We start from the raw sequence: 12244 nt of genomic DNA, 5'->3' as shown, positions 1-12244 counted from the left end.
GAGGACGCACTACACTAACTTGTAAATACTACAGCTGCCTGTGGTACTGTACTAATGGGATCAGAAGAACACCACTAATTTTCTTCAGGTAGCTTTAGGTGCACACTGTGCAGAGGACACACTACACTAACTTGTAAATACTACAGCTGCCTGTGGTACTGTACTAATAGGATCAGAAGAACACCACTAATTTTCTTCAGGTAGCTTTAGGTGCACACTGTGCAGAGGACACAGTGCACTAACTGTAAATAATGTAGCTGCCTGCCTGTGGTATTAATAGGAGCAGAACAACAGCAATTGTCTCCAGGTAGCTTTAGGTGCACTCTGTGCAGAGGATGCATACACTAACTGTAAATGCTGTAGCTGCCTGCCTGTGGTATTAATAGGATCAGAAGAACACCACTAATTTTCTTCAGGTAGCTTTAGGTGCACACTGTGCAGAGGAAGCAGTACACTAACTGTAAATACTGTAGCTGCCTGCCTGTGGTATTAATAGGAGCAGAACAACAGCAATTGTCTCCAGGTAGCTTTAGGTGCACACTGTGCAGAGGACGCACTACACTAACTGTATATACTGTAGCTGCCTGCCTGTGGTATTAATAGGATCAGAAGAACACCACTAATTTTCTTCAGGTAGCTTTAGGTACACACTGTGCAGAGGACACAGTGCACTAACTGTAAATGCTGTAGCTGCCTGCCTGTGGTATTAATAGGATCAGAAGAACACCACTAATTTTCTTCAGGTAGCTTTAGGTGCACACTGTGCAGAGGACACAGTACACTAACTGTAAATACTGTAGCTGCCTGCCTGTGGTATTAATAGGAGCAGAACAACAGCAATTGCCTCCAGGTAGCTTTAGGTACACACTGTGCAGAGGACGCACTACACTAAATGTAAATACTGTAGCTGCCTGCCTGTGGTATTAATAGGATCAGAAGAACACCACTAATTTTCTTCAGGTAGCTTTAGGTGCACACTGTGCAGAGGACACAGTACACTAACTGTAAATACTGTAGCTGCCTGCCTGTGGTATTAATAGGATCAGAAGAACACCACTAATTTTCTTCAGGTAGCTTTAGGTGCACACTGTGCAGAGGACACAGTACACTAACTGTAAATACTGTAGCTGCCTGCCTGTGGTATTAATAGGAGCAGAACAACAGCAATTGCCTCCAGGTAGCTTTAGGTACACACTGTGCAGAGGACGCACTACACTAAATGTAAATACTGTAGCTGCCTGCCTGTGGTATTAATAGGATCAGAAGAACAGCACTAATTTTCTTCGGGTAGCTTTAGGTGCACACTGTGCAGAGGACACAGTGCACTAACTGTAAATACTGTAGCTGCCTGCCTGTGGTATTAATAGGAGCAGAACAACAGCAATTTTCTTCAGGTAGCTTTAGGTACACACTGTGCAGAGGACGCAGTACACTAACTGTAAATACTGTAGCTGCCTGTCTGTGGTATTAATAGGGTCAGAAGAACACCACCAATTTTATTCAGGTAGCTTTAGGTGCACACTGTGCAGAGGACACAGTACACTAACTGTAAATACTGTAGCTGCCTGCCTGTGGTATTAATAGGAGCAGAACAACAACAATGGTCTCCAGGTAGCTTTAGGTGCACACTGTGCAGAGGACGCAGTGCACTAACTGTAAATACTGTAGCTGCCTGTCTGTGGTATTAATAGGATCAGAAGAACACCAACAATTTTATTCAGGTAGCTTTAGGTGCACACTGTGCAGAGGACACAGTACACTAACTGTAAATACTGTAGCTGCCTGCCTGTGGTATTAATAGGAGCAGAACAACAGCAATTTTCTTCAGGTAGCTTTAGGTGCACACTGTGCAGAGGACGCAGTACACTAACTGTAAATACTGTAGCTGCCTGCCTGTGGAATTAATAGGAGCAGAAGAACACCACTAATTTTTTTCAGGTAGCTTTAGGTGCACACTGTGCAGAGGACGCACTAGACTAACTTGTAAATACAGCAGCTGCCTGCGGTAGTGTACTAATAGGATCAGAAGAACACCACTAATTTTCTTCAGATAGCTTTAGTTGCACACTGTGAAGAGGACACAGTATACTAACTGTAAATACTGTAGCTGCCTGCCTGTGGTATTAATAGGAGCAGAACAACAGCAATTGTCTCCAGATAGCTTTAGGTGCACACTGTGCAGAGGACACACTACACTAACTGTAAATACTGTAGCTGCCTGCCTGTGGTATTAATAGGATTAGAAGAACACCACCAATTTTATTCAGGTAGCTTTAGGTGCACACTGTGCAGAGGACACAGTACACTAACTGTAAATACTGTAGCTGCCTGCCTGTGGTATTATTGGAGCAGAACAATAGCAATTGTCTCCAGGTAGCTTTAGGTGCACTCTGTGCAGAGGATGCATACACTAACTGTAAATGCTGTAGCTGCCTGCCTGTGGTATTAATAGGATCAGAAGAACACCACTAATTTTCTTCAGGTTGCTTTAGGTGCACACTGTGCAGAGGACACAGTACACTAAATGTAAATACTGTAGCTGCCGGTCTGTGGTGTTAATAGGAGCAGAACAACAGCAATTGTCTCCAGGTAGCTGTAGGTGCACACTGTGCACAGCGTCGGAGCAACATAGACTGAGGGAGCAGCTAGTAGGAGCAGCACCTGAACACCTTGGGACTGATATGCTCATGACACATCACCTAAATGTTCCTGCCCACAGAGACCTGCTGCCATCTGGCGAACTACTGGATCAGAAGTCCAACAGCAAGCACATTTAACCGGCACTCGTGCGACTCTGCACTCCTGCGCTACCTGTATACACTACCAGGGGCCCTGAGTCAGAGGTGCAAGAGAGGCCTTCCTCTGCATAACCAGGCTCTACCCACCAGGTACGTGAGAGTACGAGACAGCCATGTCTGAGCGAGGAACCTCTTCCATGGAGGAACTGTGCCAACATCTAGCCATCCTCACGCAAGCCTTCAAAAACTTGTAGGAAGGTTATGTTTGGCTAGAGGAAAGTGTACAGACTTTATCAGCACCCTCTGCTACCCCAGATGCTGCTCCCTCATCTTCCGCTGGAAGCTCTGCTGCACCTACAGTGGCGATGTTACCACCAGAGCCCTGAGTGCCTACTCCTGAAAGGTTCTCTGGTGATTGCAGCAAATTCAGGGCATTCTGCACGGCCTGTGAACTATACTTAGCCCTACAGCTGCGCACCTTCTCCCTGGAAACCACCAAGGTTGAATTTGTCATCTCTTTGCTACAGGGTGAGCCACAGTCATGAGCTCACCACCTACTGGAACAGAAGGCCACTTCCCTAGATACCCTGACCACCTTCTTCAATGACATGGCTCAGATTTATGATGACCCAGAAGCAGTACTCCACGCACTCCAGCAGGGACGCAGGGCGGCCAAGGAATACATTTTGGATTTCAGGCACTGGAGCACGGACACCAATTGGAATGATGCGGCTCTCTGTTACCAGTTCCGCATGGGTCTTTCAGAAGCCTTGAAGGATGAGCTAGCCCGAGTTGGGGTCCCACGTTCTCTGGACGATCTCATAAAACTATCCATCCAAATTGACTGGGGATTGAGAGAGCGCAGATCTGAACGATCCACCAGAATTTTTCGCCCTCTATGGATGTTACCACGGGTGGCCAGTTCACCAGGCCCAGCTCCTTTTGAACACACAGCACCAGCTCCTGACACTTCTGAACCCATGCAGCTTGGCCTACTTCACCCTTCACTTACCAACAAGGAACGTCAATGCCGTTGCCAGAATAATCTATGCTTGTACTGCGGAGAACCAGGCCACTATGTGAGAACCTGCCCTGTAAGTGCCTGTCTATTTCTTCTTCCAAGTCTCCAGCTTTGCCAAGCAACTCACCTGGCTATCTCTATTCTGTTACAGCTTCCAGGAAGAACTATTCAAGCACCAGCTATAATTGATTCCGGGGCCTGCAGTTGCTTCATTTATCTATACTTTGCCACTGAACACCAAATACCTCTGCAACCCAAGGCCCAGAGACTCTCTGTTCATCTTGTAGATCGGTCCACCATCAAGTCTGGATTAGTCTCTCAAGAGACCACCCCATTACCTGCCACCATTGCTGCCGGTCACCAAGAACTATTACGCCTAGATGCCATTGCCTCACCCTTGTTCCCCATTATACTAGGCATGCCTTGGCTGCAGTGATAAACAACCAACACATCAATTGGGCTACACAGGCTTAGGTCAGCAATGGTCTTCACAAAGCTAGATCTCCGAGGGGCATACAATCTGGTCTGCATATGGGCCGGGGATGAATGGAAAACAGCATTCCGTACGAGATTTGGGCATTTTGAATACCTGGTGATGCCCTTTGACCTGTGCAACACCCCTGCTACATTCCAGCATTTTGTCAATGACATTTTCTGAGATTTTTTGGACCATTTTGTTATTGTCTACTTGGACGATAATCAGATTTTTTTCCCCTTCACTAGAGATTTATCATGGACATGTGAAAAAGATGCTGACCTGACTTAGACAACATGGCTTATATGCCAAACTGGAAAAATGTGAGTTTGAGTGTCAGAGCATCCAGTTCCTGGGATTCACAATCTCTACAGAGGGCATAGAGATGGATCCCCAATAAGTCACTGCCATTTTGGATTGGCCAGCTCCCACAGATAAAAAAGAATACAGCGTTTCGTAGGATTCGCAAACTTCTATCGGAAGTTCATCAAGGGATTCTCACCCATCATTTCTCCCATCACCCAACTGACCAAGCACAGCAACCGGTTTTCCTAGACTCCCGAAGCCCAGTCTGCTTTTGAAACCTTAAAAAGTTGTTCACTTCTGTATCTATTCAAAGGCACACTGACCCAGCTCTACCATATGTGTTGGAGGTTGACTCATCAGAATCAGCAGTAGGGGCAGTGCTCTCGCAATGCCAGAGGGCCAAGGCCATTCAGTTCCTGGGATTCACAATCTCTACAGAGGGCATAGAGATGGATCCCCAATAAGTCACTGCCATTTTGGATTGGCCAGCTCCCACAGATAAAAAAGAATACAGCATTTCGTAGGATTCGCAAACTTCTATCGGAAGTTCATCAAGGGATTCTCAGCCATCATTTCTCCCATCACCCAACTGACCAAGCACAGCAACCGGTTTTCCTAGACTCCCGAAGCCCAGTCTGCTTTTGAAACCTTAAAAAAGTTGTTCACTTCTGTATCTATTCAAAGGCACACTGACCCAGCTCTACCACATGTGTTGGAGGCTGACTCATCAGAATCAGCAGTAGGGGCAGTGCTCTCGCAATGCCAGGGGGCCAAGGCCATTCTACATGCAGTTGTGTTCTTCTCTCAAACTTTCACTGGCAGAGAGGAATTACGATGTGGGAGATAATGAACTTCTTGCAATAAAGGCTGAACTAGAAGAGCGAAGATATCTCCTGGAAGGGGTAGCTCACCCAATACTCATTTTTTTCCTGACCATCAAAACCTTGAATACTTGAGGACAACAAAACATTTGAGGCCACGTCAAGCCAGGTGGGCATTGTTCTTTTCAAGGTTTTCTTTCCACATAACATACAGGCCGTGGGCAAAAAATACCAAACCTGATGCTCTTTCCCACATGTTTGGTGAGCCTGAGGAATCTGGGCTCCCGGACACAATTCTGTCCTCTGGAAACTTCCTCCTGTTGCAAGAAGATTTAATCTCTCAAATCAAACAAGCCTCTGTGGGAGTTCTCTCACCTCCCGAGACATCCTTACAAATGAAGGATGGACTATTATGGCACCAGGATAAAATTTTTGTACCAGAAGAAATATGTGTTTTTGTCCTGAGCTTGTGTCACGACCATGCATTAGCAGGACACTGTGGGGCCAGTAAAACAACTGAGTTAGTTCTATGTACATTTTTGTGGCCCCATCTGGAGAAAGACTGCAGGAAATATGTGGAGGCATGTACCACATGTATCCAAAATAAAAGTAACAGGACCAAAGCATGGGGTCTGCTTAAACCGCTACCAATCCCAGACAGACCATGGAAGACGATTTCAATGGATTTCATTGTGGAACTTCCCCCATCGGAAGGCTGTACTGCCATCTATGTAGTAGTTGATCGGCTGTCAAAAATGGCACACTTTCTACCCATGAAAGGCACACCATCTGTTCTGGAAACAGCAGAAATAGTGAGGCTGCATTGGATCCCAGCTAACATTGTATCTGACCGAGGGGTGCAATTCACCTCAAGATTTTAGAAATCACTCTCAGAGACTCTAAAAATCGAATTATCCTTCTCTTCAGCCTACAACCCCCAAACTAACGGTCAAACGGAGAGGACCAACCAGACCCTGGAGCAATACTTATGTTGCTTTTCTTCTTTTTCACAGAATGATTGGGTATAATTACTTTCAATAGCTGAATTTGCATACAACAATTCCAAACAGTCCGCCACCAAGCAATCTCCATTTTTTTCCTACTACAGCTTTTATCCATCATTCCTACCAAATACAATTTCTGAATGCTCTGTTCCAGCTGTGGTAGAAACAGTAACCTTCTTGGAATCTAGCAACAAAATTTTGCAGGAGGCAAGCACCAAGGCACAAGAATACAATAAAAGAGCTTTTGACAGGAAAAGATGTGGGGAATTAATTCTGGAATCCGGTGATCAGATATGGCTATCAACAACTAACCTGAAATTATCCTGCCCTTCAAGGAAACTGGGGCCAAAGTTTGTTGGGCCATTCCGGGTGAAAAGGAAAATAAATTATGTGGCTTACGAATTGGAATTACCAGCCTCCTTTAAAATCCACCCTTTTTTTCATGTGACCCTACTAAAATCTGCCTTCCTGATCCTTTTTCCAAGCGGAATACAGGCCCACCCAAGCCAATATTAGTGGATGGGGAAAAGGAGTATGAGTTTGAGGCGATTATGGATTGCAGAAAAAGGAGGAATCAGACCCAGTATCTAATCAAATGGAAAGGGTACGGTCCTGAAGACAATTCTTGGGAACCTGAAAACATCCATGCCAGGAGACTTATCCAAGCATTGAACCAGGCCCACCCAGAGAAGATGGCCCATTGGGAGAGGGGAAAAAAACAAAATAGGTGTAGCGCTAGAGAATATCCAATATGTAAAAACGTATTAGGTTAATACTCCCAAAGGTGAACCAAAAAGTACATTTATGTGTATTAAGTGAAAAGTCCTTCAAGAGACTGAATACTTCAAGAAGACATCTGTGGTGAAAATAAACACAGCACCACCTGAAGATGAAGAGGCTTACCAGATGGGATGGACCCAAAGGGCGTACGCCAAATTGGGTCAGGTAGGCTTAGGTGGTGAGTGGTACAGGGCGACCTGGAAAGATGATACTGGTGGATGGACCGACTTGATGCTGTATCCCTTTAATTGGTGGATGCCCAAACCAGGGGGGACGATGTAGTTGAAGCAAGCCAGATGGTATCAAATCCCTCAGAGTCGGGTTAGTAGAGCCAAACGATAATATGGACAAGTGGAAAAAGAAGGAATGGCCACATAGTGTGAATCCGTAAAAATAAGTAATTTATTAAAAATAAACAGATGTACACTCACATGTAAATCCAGATAAAACAAATGAAACAGCGCTGAGAAAAGACGTGGTGACAGTGGGGTCCTACCCGACGCGTTTCGTCTTCATAGACGTTGTCTGGCGGGTTCCCCCCACTGTAGCCACCAGAGTTTATATAGAGGGTCCTAATAAAATGATGAACAAAGCTCCACGACTGTGTAAACGGCACTTCCGGTATTCGGCCAAAATGGCTGCCCGGCGTGCGTTCCACGCCTCCCCTTGAGGACCGGAAGTGAATGGAACCACGTTGGAGGTTAAATATTTATGAACTGGCGAAAAGGTGTGCAATATGTAAAAGCGATCCAAGAAGGATACAGCAGTGATCGACAGGAGGAAGAAAGCCGTTCATTAAGAACGGGAAAGAAAAGTGCACAGCGCGATGATGTACTGCGCATCTGCGTGATGCACGTATGACGCATGCGCAGTGGATCAATGTGCCGTACGTGATGCACGTGCGTAGTGACGAGTTGAAATAGATGCCAATGCGGAAATAAGCCGCAATGTAGACATGGAACTAAATGAACTTATAGTGCGCATGCGTGCCGCAGAACATCCATGTGTCAGTGAGGGGGGATACGGAGACACAGGAAGTGCGGACTGACAACAACATCCTGCACCTACCCGGAACCAAAAGTTGTGAACAGGAAGTGCAAGTGGATAAATAAATGGAAAATGGCAAAAAACAGACAACATGTGCACAAGCAGCCACAAAAATGTGACATGTTGTTTTTGTATAGCCATTAATCAAAGGTGAATGGCAAGAGACATGCATATATATAAATTGTCACAAAAATGTGACATGTACCAATGAATGCCAGTGGGGTGTCATATATAAAAAAAAAAAAAAAAAAGGGATACAAAACGATGCAAAAAAGGAAGGTTGAAATAAAAATAGTATACACAGTGGTGGAGTATACACAGTGGTGGAGTGAACCCACAATGCAGAGTGCAAAATGAATGACAAAATGCACCCATAAAATACAGTTAATAGGATGTACAATAAAAATAGGAAAGCACAAGAGTATTTGTTCCAATGCTATGAATCCAAGAAAATATATATAAAATATATACATATGTAAATAGGAGAGAGAACAGGAATCAAGCGAGCACTAAGCTTTGTTGATAAAAGCATTAATGTCTAATTCAACGTTAATACCTAATGGGTGGAGAGTGCGGAGTTCATGAATCCAGAAGGTCTCCAAACGGGAGACACCTCTGGTCATGGCACCGCCCCTCCAAGGGGGTACATACCGATCTATCACCACAAACTGTGTCCCCTCCATAACCCGATTGTGTTGCAGTTTGTAGTGTCGGGGGACAGTGTGTTTAATGTCCCCACTTTTTATGAGGGCAATGTGCTCCGCCACTCTTATAGCAAAAGAGCGAATGGTGCGGCCCACATATTGTTTTCCACAGTGACATGTAATTAGGTATACAATATAACTAGTGGAACAAGTGCAAAACTGTTTGATGGAATATCTTTTGTGGGTAACTGATGATGTAAATGATACAGTTTTCCTACCAATGCCCAGGTTGTGTTGACACACAATACATTTCCTACATGAGTAGAATCCTTCCATCTCATGGAAAAGTGGCTGGCGTATAGGGGGATTAATGATATTAGGAGCAATTTTACTCTGTAGCGTAGGGGCTCCCCTGAAGATAACCTTCGCCCTATCAGACAAAACTGTGCCCAAAACGTTATCATTTCTAAGAATATCCCAATGCTTGGAAAGAATGGCTTTGACCTGCCTATGTTGGTTAGAAAACGAGGTTAACAGAGACCACCTAAAGGTCTCACTCTGTTCCTTTTTGGGCCTTTCCTCCAGGAGTGATTCTCTGTTGGTTTCGAGAGCATATAGAAGCTCACGATCAACGAGGTGAGGGTCATAATCTTTATCAACGAATTTGGCCCTCAAAAGTGCAGATTGCGCCCTGAAGGTATCGGTATTTGAACAATTTCTACGTAATCTGAGGAATTGGCTCCGTGGTACAGAATCAAGCCACGACCGGTGGTGACAGCTATCAGGTGGTATGAAGCTGTTCCGGTCTGTAGCTTTGAAGTGAGTCTGAAATTGAAAACTACCACTGCAAATCTCTATTTCTAAATCCAAAAAATTTATTTTATGTTTACTGGCTGTGTGAGCAAGGGAGATGCCACGATCATTGTCATTCAGGTATTCGAAAAATGAATCGAGTGATTCGACACTCCCCTTCCATAGGAGGAGGATGTCGTCAATATACCGTGCCCACATAATGAGGGAAGGGTCTCTATTGGTATAGACGACATCCTCCTCCCACTTCGCCATAAATAGGTTGGCGAGGCTAGGGGCGAATTTAGCGCCCATAGCCACGCCGCGTAATTGGTGGTAGTATTGCTGGTCAAACCAGAAATAACTTTGCTTAGTAGCGAACTCTAATAGTTCCATAATGAAGGAACACTGAAAAGGAGCGATTCTTGATTCCTTTTCTAGAAAATAGCAAACAGCTTCCAAGCCTTTATCTTGGGGTATACATGTATACAGAGAAGCCACATCCGCAGTGGCGATGATGTAATCCTCCTGTAATTCTAAACTCTCCAGTAAACGTATAGTAGCCCCCGTGTCCTTCAGATAAGAAGGCATATGCCTCACCAGAGGCTGTAGGTAAAAATCAATGTACCGGCCTATACGTGAGGTGACAGAATCTATCCCACTCACGATAGGCCGGCCAGGAGGTTGTACTGGATTTTTATGCACCTTAGGTAAATAGTAAATGGTCGGAACCCTAGGTGCCAAGGGTACCAAAAAATCTCTCTCCTTTTTATTTAAAATCTTGTGGTCATAACCCTTCTTTATGATAGCAGACAACTCTCTCTTGAATATAGTGGTGGGATTATTCGGCAAAATCTTGTATATATCAGGTTCGTTAAGAATCCTATACATTTCGGTTATATAGTCCTTTTTATCCAAAATGACAATTCCGCCACCCTTGTCAGCCGGACGGATAACAAGGTCTTTTCGTGAACACAAAGACCTCAGGCCCGAATTAGACAAAGGGTGGCGGAGTATGAACTTGTCAGGAAGTTCAGATAGATCTTTGAGGACCAAATCTCTGAAAATACCAATGGCAGGCGCCATGGGGACAGGTGGGGTAAACAATGAGGGGTTGGAGAGGCCAGAATTAACAGTCCCAAAAGTAGAGCTACTCTCACCTCTCACAGGGTTAGAAATGAGGTAACGCTGAATATGTAACTTGCGTGTAAATTTGTGGATATCAATGAAGTTGCCAAACCTATCCAACTTCTTAGGTGGAGCGAATTTCAGTCCCTTATCGAGAACAGAAAGTTCTTCTGTAGTTAATGGTTTGGCACTTAAATTGAAAACACCTTGGCCCCTTAGGTTCTCCTTCTTTTTCCTCCTTTGAATTCTCCACCCTCCCCTTGTGCCTCTATTGAGTCGGAACCCCTTTTTCTTGGTCTTAGGTCCTCGTGAAAAACCTGTCCACTCCGTAGATGGTTATTGGGTGGGTAATACGCATGGGATGACTGTTCATATCTAGACCCAGAGTCATGTCTGTAGTAGTCTCTATAATCGTCATCCCACGTGTCTCTAAGGGGTAAAAACCGATTTTGTGTGGCAAGGGGAGGTTGTTCATAACGGTAGGGGTTGGTATACTGGGTATCAACATAGGCTCCCTGTCGGGATAAGGAGGCATCCCGTGGTCCTGAGTATGATTCAGAGGACTGCATACCTCGGCCCCGTGGACCCTTCTCACCCCTTTTTCCTCTACCATAACCCCTGCCCCCCTGGTCACCATGAGAGGCATTGGGGCCATGGTAGTGACCGGTGGTATGTGGAGGGGACTCATATCTAGGACCTTCTCTCCTACTGATGCGTGAAGGAGATCCATATCTAAGGTCATCTCTCCTTAACGTATCAACCGGAGTACCCATAGATTGTCCCTCCATGTCGGTTGTTCTTGGCATGGAGGCACTAGGGGGACCAACCATGGAAGGTGCAGTAGTGGCAACAGTTGGATTGGTGGCAAGAAGTTTTTGCCATCCAAATAAATACACCTTTGATTAATGGCTATACAAAAACAACATGTCACATTTTTGTGGCTGCTTGTGCACATGTTGTCTGTTTTTTGCCATTTTCCATTTATTTATCCACTTGCACTTCCTGTTCACGACTTTTGGTTCCGGGTAGGTGCAGGATGTTGTTGTCAGTCCGCACTTCCTGTGTCTCCGTATCCCCCCTCACTGACACATGGATGTTCCGCGGCACGCATGCGCACTATAAGTTCATTTAGATGCGCAGTACATCATCGCGCTGTGCACTTTTCTTTCCCGTTCTTAATGAACGGCTTTCTTCCTCCTGTCGATCACTGCTGCATCCTTCTTGGATCGCTTTTACATATTGCCCACCTTTTCGCCAGTTCATAAATATTTAACCTCCCACGTGGTTCCATTCACTTCCGGTCCTCAAGGGGAGGCGTGGAACGCACGCCGGGCGGCCATTTTGGCCGAATACCGGAAGTGCCGTTTACACAGTCGTGGAGCTTTTTTCATCATTTTATTAGGACCCTCTATATAAACTCTGGTGGCTACAGTGGGGGGAACCCCCAGACGACGTCTATGAAGACGAAACGCGTCGGGTAGGACCCCACTG

Source organism: Aquarana catesbeiana, linkage group LG05 (assembly GCF_042186555.1).
Source record: "Aquarana catesbeiana isolate 2022-GZ linkage group LG05, ASM4218655v1, whole genome shotgun sequence".
Lineage (NCBI taxonomy): Eukaryota > Metazoa > Chordata > Amphibia > Anura > Ranidae > Aquarana > Aquarana catesbeiana.
Note: the sequence above shows the minus strand (reverse complement) of the source record.